At 51.6% G+C, this 13786-nt stretch overlaps 1 protein-coding gene and 1 long non-coding RNA gene across 2 annotated transcripts in view; one reads left to right on the top strand and one right to left on the bottom strand.

Annotated features, from left to right (window-relative positions):
- RREB1 (ras responsive element binding protein 1) overlaps positions 1–13786 on the bottom strand; it is a 176092-nt gene that overhangs the window by 123889 nt on the left and 38417 nt on the right.
- Positions 9720–13181, top strand: LOC118353394 (uncharacterized). Its single transcript, XR_004812253.2, has 2 exons — positions 9720–9874; positions 11792–13181. It is a non-coding gene; the product is annotated as an uncharacterized LOC118353394 (long non-coding RNA).

Genomic DNA, 13786 nt, shown 5'->3' with positions numbered 1-13786 from the left:
GCAACTCTCTCTTACTCATAACTGGCACTCCCGGTATTTACTGCAGCCTTCACATAGCATACATTCAAATACTAAATAAAAGTCAAATAAAGATCTGCAAATGTCAAAAAAAAAAAAAACTCAATGCTATGACGTTTGCAAATTTGGGGGTGCAAACTTTTTTTTTAAGACTTTATTTATTCATGAGACACACATCAGAGAGGCAGAGACACAGGCAGAGGGGGAAACAGGCTCCTGGCAGGGAGTCCGATGCAGGACTCGATCCCAGGACCCCGGGATCACGACCTAAGCCAAAGGCAGATGCTCAACCACTAAGCCACCCAGGGGCCCCAAAAAACTGTTTTCTAAAAGCAGATTGGGTCTGATACTGACTCCAACGTGATAAAACATTCTAGGAAAAGGGGCCTGCGAAGCTTTACTAAGCTCTTAAACAACCAATAGTTCTCTGAAACCTTACTTTCATGATTTAAAAACAAATTAAGTCTAGAGATGTACACGTTAAGCCTCTTTTAAATTATACTCAGTTTAAAATTTTAAGAATAGTTTAATCCAATATAGGATTAACTAACCAAGTCATGGGAAACCTGTTTGAGATGTTCACTAAAACAGTTTCATATAATTATCCCTCAAAACAACAATTAAAAGCCATAAGGTGGAAGAGAAATGACTTTTAAGAGGTGTGTTTTCCACATCGGAGAAGAAACTATACAAGCCTCCTAGAGAAATGTAAGAGTTAGACTATTCTATCAGAATGTATCTACCAGATGAGCCTAAAAACTCTAGTTATTGGGTAAGCACAACAGGAATATTTAAAGGTAGGAATGTATTTTTAATCAGCTAGGATTTCATCTTGTAATAAAAGGTAGCAAGACCTCCCACTATGCAGTTTAAAAACATTCTTTAGGTACAAAAGGGTCCATAAGCAAAACATTTCTCTCGGACCCAATCTTTTCTGGTATCTCCCCTATTTCTTAAGCTGTATATACTTCTTTTAAAAGAAACTTAAACAACTTGAGGTGGTTTTGTGTATTCAGAAGCGGGTTTTTAAAAAGAATAAGGTCTCAGCATAAATGAGGCTGCCCTAAAACGGTGGAAAGTTTCTTTCTAGAAGACTGATCTCTAATCAACTTCTATCAAGTATGGATATTGTACACACGCACACACAAATAGAGCAAGATCTACGCCCCGTAGGTTTCTGGTTTGGTATTTTGTTTTAAATCCAAGGAGTAACGGAAAAAAGAAAAGTTAAATTATACACAGACCAACACTCCTATTAACTCATACCACTAATGAAACAAAAATCTAACTAAGCAGAGAAAATGGGCCCACACGTTGGAGCTCTGAAATGATTTTGGTCTTTGATCTGTGTGCCCATCTCTCCTATTTAATATAAACTTCAAACCAAGAGCCATGAAAAGTGGTTATAATTAGTAAGGGCCCTAGTGAGACAGCTTCTAGTGCAATCAGGCATTAACAAAGATTTTTTTTTTCTCTTTAATTTCGAGTAAATTAAGCTGAGCAAAGTTTTTATTTTACCATTTCTGTAATTCGAAATTCTTTTCCAGCAGTGCACACATAACACCAAATCTCTGCAGGACGGCTGTGCTAAACACTCAAGTTTACATCTGTTTCCTTCTCTCAATCTGTACTGATATCTAGGACCCAGCTACTAAATTATATGTGTGCCTCCCCAAAAGCTCTCACTTTCGTATTAGAAAAATAGATCCAATCGACATACTTTGCAATCCTTGAGCTGGGTACAGAAGGTTGGAAAAATAAGAAAAGTCCCTCTCTGTTCTCGAGGTGGGGAAAACCCGTCCACAAGGTCCACTGTGACAGACTGGACAGAAGGAGGTAGGAGTGACTCTGGATGGAGGACCCGATTCTCCCTGCAAGAGGTGGTTTCTAGAGTGTTCTTGGAAGAAGAGCAGAGAAAGGCCATCTGCTAGAAGGAGATGAGGATGAGCCCGAGTGCAACAACCCACACGGACGGACGCGGAGACGGTCAGAAATCACTCAGTGCGTCAGTGGCGCAGAGAAGTGGCAGGAGCTGAAAGTAGCAAGACAGTCTGGAAGCTGATGATGAAGGTGCTCGGGTGCCAAGTAGAGGAGTTTGGATTTCTTCCTGTAGACAACAGGGAGCCAAGAGATGTTTTTCAGCAGGCAAACACCATGTGCAGCTTGAGTTTCGGAGCAGAGCGGAGGATGAGCCGGAGCAGGGCAGCGCGGGCAGCGGGAGGCTAACTGAGGAGGTGCTGGCGACACGCTGAGGACCTGAGGTCAGGGCCTCGCCGAGCCAAGGCCAGAGTCCGACCAGAGAGAAGTTTCCGGGAGGGTCTGATCACTGGACTTAGGGGCCGAGACAGACGCAAGTGAGGATGGCAAAGCGCTTCCTGGACGGGAGGCTGGGTGCACGGTGCGTTTCAGAGCACCTTCCAGAAGTGAAGGAGAGGACTTGTATTTTTACAAGTCACCTCTGGGGCACCTGCAGGTGAGCCCAGCGACAAAAGGGTTCGGGCTTAGGAAAAGCTGTAAATGGAGACAGAGGGCAGGGAGCTGCCAGTTTACAGGCCAGAGGGGAGGGCAGATAAACACCTGAATCCACGGCTCCTGGTACGGGAAGCCAAGGTGGCTTCAGAGCAGGTCCCTGAGCAAGAGCAGCACAAACAGATGTGAACAGATGCTTACTGTCTACCACGGGGTTTAGGATGTTTAAATAAAAGGGGGGGGGGGCGGGCAGCCCGGGTGGCTCAGCGGTTTAGCGCCGCCTTCAGCCCTGGGCATAATCCTGGAGTCCCAGGATCGAGTCCCACATCGGGCTCCCTGCATGGAGGCTGCTTCTCCCTCTGCCTGTGTCTCTGCCTCTCCCTCTGTGTCTCTCATGAATAAATAAATAAAATCTTTAAAAAAAAAAAAAAAAAAGAAAAAGCTACCTGTGAGAGTGTTTCTGTAAGGTCAGTGGGAGCCCAGGCCGTCTTAGGGCCAAAGCTACTGGCACATAGGCAGCCAGCCCTTCCCTTTCTGGAATGCACTCTCCCCTCTCTTCCTGCCTCCTCCTCAGCTCCTCACCTCCTGCCTGTGTGGCTAAGGCCTGGAGTTGGGGTAGGGGGCATGTAACAGGGGTCAGGCAAGTGACACCTGTGGCTACAAGATCACTCTGGTCACTATCCTAGACTTTTCTGGGCTGAGGAGATAGTTTCAGGTCTGTAAACCACATTTTGTTCCTTTAACTCAACTAGTTAAAAGGAACAACTAGTATGGGGAGACCCAGTAGTCCAAAGAACGTAAAAGTAACCCCCGTGTCCTTCCCCCACGTTCCCTCCCCATCCCTCCCAGCTACAGCACCAGCCTGCCAGCCACCCCCTCAGGAGGAGATGTATGGACACAAGACCGGTTCCCAAAAGCTGCCCTGTAAAAAGGGTGGAGAGTTATGTAAGAACTTTGCAAAAAACTTGACAAAACGAGGGAGACTTCTGCACTTACGAGTGCAGAAACCCTGACTATCAAGCGAGTAAAGGCTAGTTCAAACACTTGGGGGGGTGGGTAGAGGGGAATACACTCCAACATAACTTAAAACAGGAGAGAAAACTGGCAGATGACAACAACAGAGCGAGTTTCCCAATAACTGAAGAAGTGACTCGGAACAGCGTCCCAGTGCCAACGAATCTGGTTTGTTTTAGAAGCAGATGAGTTCTAGAACTTTTATTTACTATCGGGTTTTTAAATATGTTTCACACCACTTCGTGTTTTCCCCAACCCCAAATTCTCTGTGACCCCTTGAAGGTGCCAACCATGGTACCTTACAGGCATGTAATAGGAGCTTACTTGCTTTATGAAATTTCAGATCTCCCAACAGATCACGTGCACTACGCTGAGGACACCCAGGCTCCCTGCACATAGGACACAGGCCACGACTGCTGTACCTTTAAAGCAGGCTTTCTCAACCTCCACCTACCCACTGACATTCTGGACTGGGTAATTCTTTGTTGTGAGGCCATCCGGTGCACTGTGGGATGGGTAAGCAGCATCCCTGGCCTCTTCCCACTGAAGGCCAGTAGCACCCCTCCCCCGAGCAAGGCAATCAAAAAAAAAAAAAAAAAAGTCTCCAGACATTGCCAAATGCCCCTGGGGGCAAACCGCCAACTCTGAGAACCACTGCTTTAAAGGGTGAGTCCAAAGCTTACAACGACGACTTGCCTTGTCCTTAAAATCCACCCCTAAGTGAACTTCATTAAGAAAAACTGGTCTAGTTCTGTTGGTCTCTCTGGGCACCCAAAGCAAAAAGAAAGTGCTGCATTTCCTCAATTTGAACAGAAACCCCTAGGCAAATTTCGCCTGAAGTCCTGGAGTCGTGCACAATTCTGGAAAGGAAATCCAGAGTGGATACCCACAAAGCTTCCTGAGCTCAAAATATACCACTTTCTTCCATATATAGATTTTAAGTTTCTGCAACATTTATTATCCTTACAACAATTCTAGGAGGTAGAAAATCTACTGACCAAAAAAAAAAAAAAAAAAAAAATGTGTATGATCACATTCATCAACAGACATGTGCCAAAAGGTAAAAAGTTTCTTTTTTAATCACCTTACATCTTCACATTCAACACAGAATTACTGTGAAAAGGATCTGGTCTCATTTAAAACACACACAGAGGCACATACTTAACGCTCAGTGTTCTGAGGCTAAGCCGACGTTAAGAAAGCAGGTGTTGTACGGAGCTAGACTGGGATTGGGTTTATTACCAGCCAGAGTGCAAATTGGCACAGCTGTAAAATGGGTTAATACAGCCACCTAACCCTCTCCGTGTTTGCTGCTTTGAGGATAAAATCCGAATCTTTGGTTCAAGGCCTTCACAAAAGCAGGGTGAAGACTCTGTCAAAGGTACAACCTCACCAACACTGAAATTTTAAAAAGTCATTAAGCCACTAGGTCTCAAACATTCTTTTGACCATCCTACCCCACGGCCTCTGAAAAAGGGGGGGGGGGGAGATACTCAGCAAGCCAGGGGAAAAACAAATAGAGCCACTTAAAAGCTTTATCTAATTACCCCCACTGAGACTTTTTCTTGCTGCAGTCTGGCCGGCTGACAAAGAAATGGGGGTGGGAACAGGGGTGGGGGGTGGGGGTGGTGTTCCCTGGGCCTTCTCTACCTTATCAGGACCACCCGCCCTCAGGGAGTCCGAGAGGCCTCAGGTGAATCCTGCAAGGGCAGGCAAGTACCCAGTCTCCCCAGTCTTGGGGACTTCACAGAGGCTTTCAAATTCTCTTAGCATTACTTGCTTGAATCACACTGAGCAAACATCTCCACCCTCTCCCACTTCTTTTGTCTGAAGCACCTATTCACAGGCCGCCACCTTCAGTGATGCGCAGACGGGCTCACCTGTCCCCTGGAGTACCTACGGCAACAAGATGCACCAGGGGCTGGAAGAGACCGCGCCCTGAGCCCTCCTCCCAGCTTCCCTTCCTCTCCACCCCCAGGGTGGGGGGGGGGGGGGGAAGCACCGGCTCCACTCCACGCTGGCTTCCCTTCGTAGGAACAGCGAGCACCCAGAAGGTGCCAAGAGGCCCAGGCCCAGCACATAAAAAGTCAGCCTCCCTCACTCCTCATCACCTTCCTCGCGTGGCCACCTCCGTTGTGGCGAAAACACAGCAGATGGTTTTCCTCTCTACTCTCCCTTCTTGGGGAGTGGGGAAATTAAAAATAAGTGACGCATTTCAGAAATCACATCGTATGCCTCCCCCTGTGTTTCATATGGTACACCTTTTACCTCTGATTTATGGGGAGGCCCCCCACCGCCCCGGGGCGTGGAAATCACACTCTGACCCCTGCTTTTTGAAGAGGGCCAGGGCTCCTTCTACTCAAAAATCACTTTCTAGGTCTCAGAGAGAAAAGAGAACCCATGCACCCTGCCCCCCTCCCAGAGAGGCCATCTAATTTCTTAATGATATTTGGAAATAAAAAACGTTGGTCAACTCTCTGCCTGTCTGGTGGGTCAGATGGACACAAGCAACGGTGAGGCAGGGAAACCTCGGACTTAGAGCAGGCTTGCCCTGCTACCAAGAGATGATGCTTAACAACCATGGCTCCAGGTAGATCTCAACCATTTTATCTCACTGTACAATTTCGAGATGCTCATACTGTACTTGCAGCAGAAATGTGAAGTAAATCATATTATTACTATTTTTGACATTTGGTCACCCTTCCAAAGAGACTCCAGACCTAATACAATTCTATTTTCTACATGGTATTAAAAACTGGGCTGAATAAACTCTGATGGGGAGATGGAATCCTATCAAAGCCTAATCTAATCTCAGGAAAGGGGGAAGAAAGCTATTGTCCTGTTATCAGGAGGGCCTACACCGCAGACTTTCTCTGGATACTATATTACATTTCTACCTTCTGAATGCAAATCTGTTTAATAAAGAGTATAAAGTAAGACATCCCTCTGTGGATGAGCTAGATTTTCCAAAACAAACTGAACAAGCTGCTATGAATAAACGAAGTAAAGTGATGTTACACACGTATGTCCTCAGGAAGGAGGGCTGAACCTGCACACACCGGTATCACACAAGAAGTCAGCCCAGACGAGCTGCCATCTGACACCAGAGTTGGTCAGAGAGCATGAACTTCAATTAAAAGACACTTACAAAAGAGAGAGATTATTTAAATATGATAACGAAAACAAAACAAACCCAACAGCCAACCTTCCTAGGTCAGAGGACATGGAGGATCCAGAAATTAATTAAATCTAGTAAATAATGTAAAACAGGGAAGGACTCCCTTTCAAAAATGCTCTGGTTAATTTTAGCATCTTCTGTTTAGCTGCTTAGCAACCCTTATCCTATGACCTTTTAAGCACCACCTACTTTTCAGAAGGATAATGAATAGAAACATCAAAAGGATTCACTTCTGACTGTTTCTAGTGAGCCTGTTTAACCAATTTTTGCAGAAATTAAATTTATATTAATTATGTCACACAAAACCCTAAAAGGGTAGGATTTTTTGGCGCCACAAACCAGGAATTTTCTTCTGCCAGAGGTAATAAATGATGTTCACAACTGAGCATAAGGACAGCAAGCAAAGATTTCCAAACTGACCTGAGGAAGTGGATCAACACAGCAGTTTAAAATTGAAGAGTAAAAATGCAAGCCACATAATGGCAACTAGCTATTGCCTGAGCAGCAGATAACCAATAAACAACTTGATCAGATGCACACGAACCAGGTAGGCTTATTTTTCTCCTTCAACATTCTATACCTGTGTTGGATGCAAATAAGATCTCAGGAGTCTGCCTGAAGATATCTAAAATAAAAGACCCTTCAAATCAGAAGGTCATTTGTTGGATGATGTAAATAGTTAGGAATGGATGCACCACCTGTGCCAGCTGAGTCAGACTCATCTTCCCCATCACATAACAAACACTTGTCTGCCATAGGGCTTAGGCTCTGAATTTCTGATGAGAAATTAAGCAGTTATCCAGAAAAACCCAGAGAACGATATGCCCCGTAACAGTAAGCATCAGCAACGTTTCTGAAGTTATCATACAACCAGCAAATCCTTCAAAAAAAAAAAAAAAATTCCCCAAATGCAACCTGCTTGGCAGTATTTTTAAGAATGATAAAACAGTGCAAGTTCATTAACAACCTAAAATGGAGCACAAGCTAAACAAATAACTAAATCAAAGGGCTCTCTCCCTTTCTTTTGTAAAAGTGGGGGTGGGTGGGAGAGGAAGGTGTTTTTTCACACATTTAAAACTTGATAAAAGACATTCAAATGTTTAATTCATCAGTGTAACCAAAGCTCAAAACACATCAAAGCAGGATCCATCAGCGGGTACCCAGAAAGCTCCCTCCAAAATGCAGAGGTAAAACACAAACAAACAAACAACAACAAACAACCCCTAACATTAGTTAGTGGCTCACCGATGCATAAATTATTTGAAGACTAACTTGGAACCCATTTCTTCAGAAGTTCTGTGTGACTCTTGAAGGAAGCACAGAACTAAATGTTTAAGGGAGGAGGAAAAAAAAAAAAAAGTTTCAGCCAAGACTCCAGCCTCTAGCTCAGACTTCCGGGTTACACTAGATCTTAGAACCATACCTGCCTCCTCGAAAAAGCACCACGTCTAGAGGATGCTTTTAAGGGCGATGGGGAGATGGGGAGAAGAAGAAAAAAAAAACAAAAACAAAACCCCACACTAACAAAACCCATCCTTTGCTCTGCAGTTCCCTTTTCTCTACCTTCCACTTCAACTAAACTTATTTCAGAATACACTCATGCGCATGCACAGACCGCTTCATGCCTAAAAGGAAAAAAGACCTCAAAAATATGGGATGCACATTAGCAGCTCAGCAGCCTGTGCAGAAATCCTCTCCAGTCTCCTCTTCGAGACCGAAATACCTCGCTATTTCCAGCATCCCTATCCAACAGGCAAACTTTATTTCCACTGACTTTCAAAAGGCTAGGCTTTCCCTCTAACAACCCTAGAACAAGCACGGGGGCGAATTTTTCCTACTGATGGAAACAGACAGGTTTTTCAGCATACCAAAAAAAAAAAAAAAAAAAACGACTTATTTTTTCATTCGCCCTTCTATCTCTCTGCACCACCACCAACCACCATCCCCCTTTCCCCCTCCCCAAAAAAATAAAATTAAAAAAAAAAAAAAAAGAAAGAGAGAAAACTCCAAAGTGCCCCGAATGTGTGCTGCCGCTGGCTCTGAAGCCGTGTAGAATTTCGTAATGGAATGTGAACTGCTCGTCCGGATCTGGGCTCACGTTCTATCTTCTAACCAGTAAGGAGCGAGGGAGGGCAAATCTGCTGAGCAAGGAGAAATACTTTCCTCCTCTTTTATAACCCATCACGGATGCACCGCGGACGCCGGACGCGAGCTGCACGCGGCGCCTGTCAAGCGGCCCGCGCGCCCCCCGCGCCCCCCGCGCCCCCGCGCCCCGCGCGCCCCGCACCCGCGCGCCCGGCCCCGGGGGAGCGACCCTCGGCCCCTTGCAGAAAGCACGCCGCTTCCCAGGGAGGGGGCCGGCGACGGGAAGGACCTCCCCTGCTCCTTAGCAACCAGGAAGGTCGCAGTTTCCTAAGAGACCGCGAGTGGGGAGGGGGCGCGCGCGCGGGGAGGGGCGCGGGGTGCGGGGCACCGGGAGGGAGGGGGGCGGCCCTGCCCTGGGGCCCCCGCCCCCGCCCCCGGGTCGGTCCCCGGCCCCTCCGCGCCCAGCCTCGCCCCCGACTCCCGATCCTCCCCCAGCTCGGCGCTGCGGGGCCGGGATGGGAGGAGGCAGGGAAGCCCCAGAACTCGGGGAAAATTGGTCCAGCGGGCGGCGGACAAAAGTTTCCGAGCGCGCTGCACAGCTGGGCGGCGGAGCGGGCCCCGCCTCGGATGCTCCCGGCCTCCTTCCTGTGCTCGTGACGGCGCCGGGTGCCGAGGGCCCCCCCACCCCTCCCCGCCCCCCACCCCGCCCGCGATGCAGGCTCCGCTCCACACCGATGGCTCCCACGAAAACACGTCCACCGCCAGCGGAAGGGCCGGGGAACAATACGCGCGGACGCGGCTCCGGCCCCCGCCCGCCCCCTCCCTCCCTCCCGGGCCGCCCGGGGGCGGGGGGCGGCGCGACCCCCGGCCGGGAGGGGGCCGCCGCGGCGGGCGGGGGAGGGCGCACGGCGGCCCGCGGCCCCCTCCCGGCCGGCGCCGTCCGCGGGGAGGATCAAAGTCCGCGGCGCAGGGCGCGGCGGATGCTCCCACCGCGCAGCCCCGCGCGGGCACCCCCGGGAGCGCCCCGGGCCGGCGGGCACCCCCGGATACCTGGCGGCGGCGGGCGGGCGCCGTCATCCCCGCGCTCCTCGGCCCGAGCGGGACTCGAAAGTATGTAGGAGAAAAGTTTCCCCTCCCACATGGGGGGGGTGGATGTCGCGGGGGAGAGAGGGCGGAAGATGGAGAGCGGCGCTGGGAAGATGTCTCTGGCCGGCCGTGCGCGCACCATCCGAGTCCCCGGCGGCGCTGGTTAAAAATAAATTCCGCGGCGGGCGCGGCGGCGCGGGTCGGGCCGGATTCCTGCGCTCGGGCGGCTAATATGGATGCGCATCAGGTCCCGGCGGCGCGGCGCTGCGGCGGCCGCGGCGGCTCGCGCTGGGAGCTGGTTGGCAGAGCCGGCGGCTCGGGAAGGGGAAAAGGAGCGGAGGAAGGGGAGGAGGAGGAGGAGGAGGAGGAGGAGGAGGAGGAGGCGGGGAGGAGCGGCCCGGCGCGCAGCCCGAGGGGAGAGGGCTGCCCGGCTCATCCCCGGCCGGCCCCGCCGCCCCGAGCGCACGCAGCGCGGCGTGGGGCGCTCGGGTCCTCGGCTCCGGGAGACGCCGAGTTTTTAAAAAGGGAAAAAGAAAAAAAAAAAAAAAAAAAAGTACAACGCGCTCCGCACGCTTCACCCTCCCCATCCCCAAAAGTTCTTTAAAAGGTCGCTCCCGCTCCGCCCCGGAGCTCCCGCCGCCGCCCGAGGGCCGGCAGCCGGGGCCCCGGGCGCGTACTTACGGCCCTGCCGGGGCGCTCGGCTCGCGGGCATGGTGCGGCGGGCGCCGGTGGGCTTCGGGCGGAGGGAGAGGAGAGATGCAAACTTGTTCCGGAAAAGGAATCAAAATGGCGTTTCTGGATGTGCAAAGTTCATCAACTCCGCAGTCACTTCCCCTCCTCCTCTTCTCCCGCCGGGAGGGCGGTGGGCGAGGAGCTGGCGACCCCGGCGCCCCAGCCGTCGTCCCGGCCCCCGCCGCGGCCCCCCGCCCCGCTGCCCGGCCGCACGCTCGGAGGCTCGCTCTCCCCCTCTCACCCTGATAAGTAGACACATCACGTGTTGCTCCTGCGAGTCTCCTGGGGACGTGTTACTGAGCGGCGGCGGCGGCGGCGGCCCGGGCCCGGGGGTGGGGGTGGGGGTGGGGGTGGGGGGGCCCGGCCCCCGCGGGTCCCCGCCCCCGCCCCGACTTTCGCGGGGCGGCCGCCGCTCGCATCCCGGGATGGATGGAGGTGGAGTCCCCCCCCCCCCCGCTCGGCGGCCCCGGGCCGGCCCCACGCCCTCCGCCGGCGCCCCGGGGGGAGGGGGCTCGGCCGCCGCGGCGGAGCGCGATGCCCCCCGGCCCCGCGCTCCCCGGCCGGCCGCCCCCGGGACCACCGCGCCCCCGCCCCGCAGCCGCCTCCCCGCCCCGGCTTTCCATCACTTCCCTGCAGGGTTTGTTTCACTATTTTAACGGAGGACGCGGCGAGGCAGCGATGCCCGGGAGGCGCGACAGGGGCGCCCCGGAGGCCGCGAGGGGGGTGGCGCGAGGGGTCCCCGGGGGGGCGGACCGCGGGGCGACCCCCCTCCCCGCGCCGCTCCCGCCCCACGCGGTCCTCGCGCTGCATCCAGGTGGGGCGGGTGGATGATGGGGCAGGCGATTAAGGAACCAGCGCTTCACCCCGCCCCCAACTTAGGGCTGCTTCTCCCCCGGGCCCCGGTCCTTGTAAGCTCCGGGGCAGCAGCCGCCCGGCCGGCCGGGAGCGTGTTCTCCGTCCAACAAATTCCGAGCGGACTTGGCTTTTGTCAGCTCCCCTTCCCCACGCTCCACGACTGATGCTCCGGGCCCGGGACGGGGGAGCGGGGGAGGGGGGAGGGGGCTGCCCCCACCCCCGCCCCTTCCCAGGCTCCTACCGCCCCCTGTGTCCCCACCCCGCGACGGCACTGCTGATGCTGTGTCATCCACGTCGCCCTCCGAGGCACGGGGAGGCACCGGGGAAGCCACACGCAGTATCTCTGTCTTTCAGAGGCTCCCGTCTCAACTCTGCAACGCAGGGGCCCTCCTTGGAGCTGCTCCTTCTCCATCCCCTGGGCGGCCGCCACCGCGCTGGGCTGGCCTCGGCGGGGCTTAGGCGGCCCAAGTTATCACCGAGCCCCAGAGACACCAGGCCCGGGCTGTGCTTCCTCCAACAAGCCACTGACACGCTTCCTTCCCACTGTTCATACTTTTCCTACAGGGCTTCTGCGAGGGGGGCCTGTTCGTGGCCCTTGGAAACCTCTTTAGACAGATAGGGGAGGACTGTGGTTTTGGAAAATAAACATCACCCCACCCGGCCGGTTTCTGAGGACAAACGTGCCTCCTAACTAGTTGTAGAGAAGACTACTGTAGAGTTAGGGCGTTGCAGATGAGTTGGGCAAGGCGGGGTGATAGGGTTGCTGCTGGCTTCTCTCTACGGACTGTGACCTTTGACCTCGGCTCTCCCACTCGGGCTCCTGTGAGGGCACTTGGGTGCCACACAAAGTCGAACACGCCGTCATGGGTGGGCCTTTGATTTGCGGCCTCCCGTGGAACTCTGGTTTTCAGGGCTGCAGCTGGAAAGAAGTGTCTGTCTAGGCATGGATGAAATGAATGGATTCTGGCCAAGATAGAACTTTACAGAACCAAGCAAAAACAGTTGGACCATTACCCCTGACGGGAACTGATTCAGCTGCTGGTCTCTCTGACGTCCAGAATCATCAACATTAAGTTTTCAGAACCTGTTATGTTTCCCAGGGTCTACTGTTTACTGAGGAAAACTAGTCAGAGAAACTTCGGCACTTGCATTTTCCTATGCCTCCCTCCGCTCCCACCACCACCACCGCCCCCCCAGGTCCCCAAGTGTGTTATCAAGTGCTTTTGTGAAGACAGGCATGCCAAAGGAGGAACAGGCGGGTCTCTAAGCAGAAGTAATAGTTCACACGGTCACCAGAGAATTGGTGTCTGGAGCTTCTGAGTTGTAACCTGTTCCCGTGAGAAGGCAAAAAGGAAGGCCAAGGAGGGAATGCTAGTTTATTTAGTTGCCTTGCCTCAAGATTCAAGAGTGATTAGCCATTCCTCGTCCCCCCCTCCCCCAGCCAGTGGTAAGTTTTGAATAGGAACAACATCAAAATTGGAATTTTGCTTATGATGTTAGCTTATTCTGTAAAAATACACTGAAACCTACAAAGCTGCATGAATTCTCATGACCACTCACCACCTTTATAACCTCATCTAAAAAGAACTTAAAAGTAACTTTTCAAAACCAAACTCTAGGGCTGTCTCGCTGGCCCAGTCAGTAGAGCATGTGACTCCTGACCTCAGGGTCATGAGTTCAAGCCCCACATCGGGCATGGAGTCCCACTTTTAAAAAAATAAAAATAAAAATTGAATTCTAATGATACTGGGCTCCGTGTTCATCTTTTTTAGCTAATTAATAATCTTGGGAGCCAAATGAGGTGTTCAAAGTTCTGTTTGTTCACACTCATATAAGTATCATTTATCCAACAAGTATTTATTGGACATCTAATAGGTTAAAAGAGTCCTGCTATCAAAACTAGAGAGAGATGCCTCTCCACACCCACTTAGGATGGCTAAAATAAAAAGGACAGATGCAAGTGTTGACAAAGGATGAGGAGAAATTGAAACCCTCATACACTGCTGGTGGGAATGTAAAATGGTGAGGCCACTTTTAAAAAACACCTTGGCAGTTCTTCCTCAGAATGCTAAACATAGCTTTGCCATACGATCCAGCCATTCCACTTGTAGGTACACACATGAGAAACAAAAACATAAGTCCACACAAGAACTTGTACACAACTGTTCCAAGTGGAAACAATCCGAATAACCATCAATTGAGGAATCAATAAACAAAATGCGGTATATCCATACATGGATGGAGTTATTAGTCAAAAGGAATGACACAGGGACACACGCTACAAAATGGTCAATGTTGAAAACATACTAAAGAAGCCAGACCCAAAAGGACAGATATTATATGTTTCTG

Source organism: Canis lupus, chromosome 35 (genome assembly GCF_003254725.2).
Source record: "Canis lupus dingo isolate Sandy chromosome 35, ASM325472v2, whole genome shotgun sequence".
Taxonomy (NCBI): Eukaryota; Metazoa; Chordata; class Mammalia; order Carnivora; family Canidae; genus Canis; species Canis lupus.
This window is presented reverse-complemented; position numbering and strand designations above follow the sequence as displayed.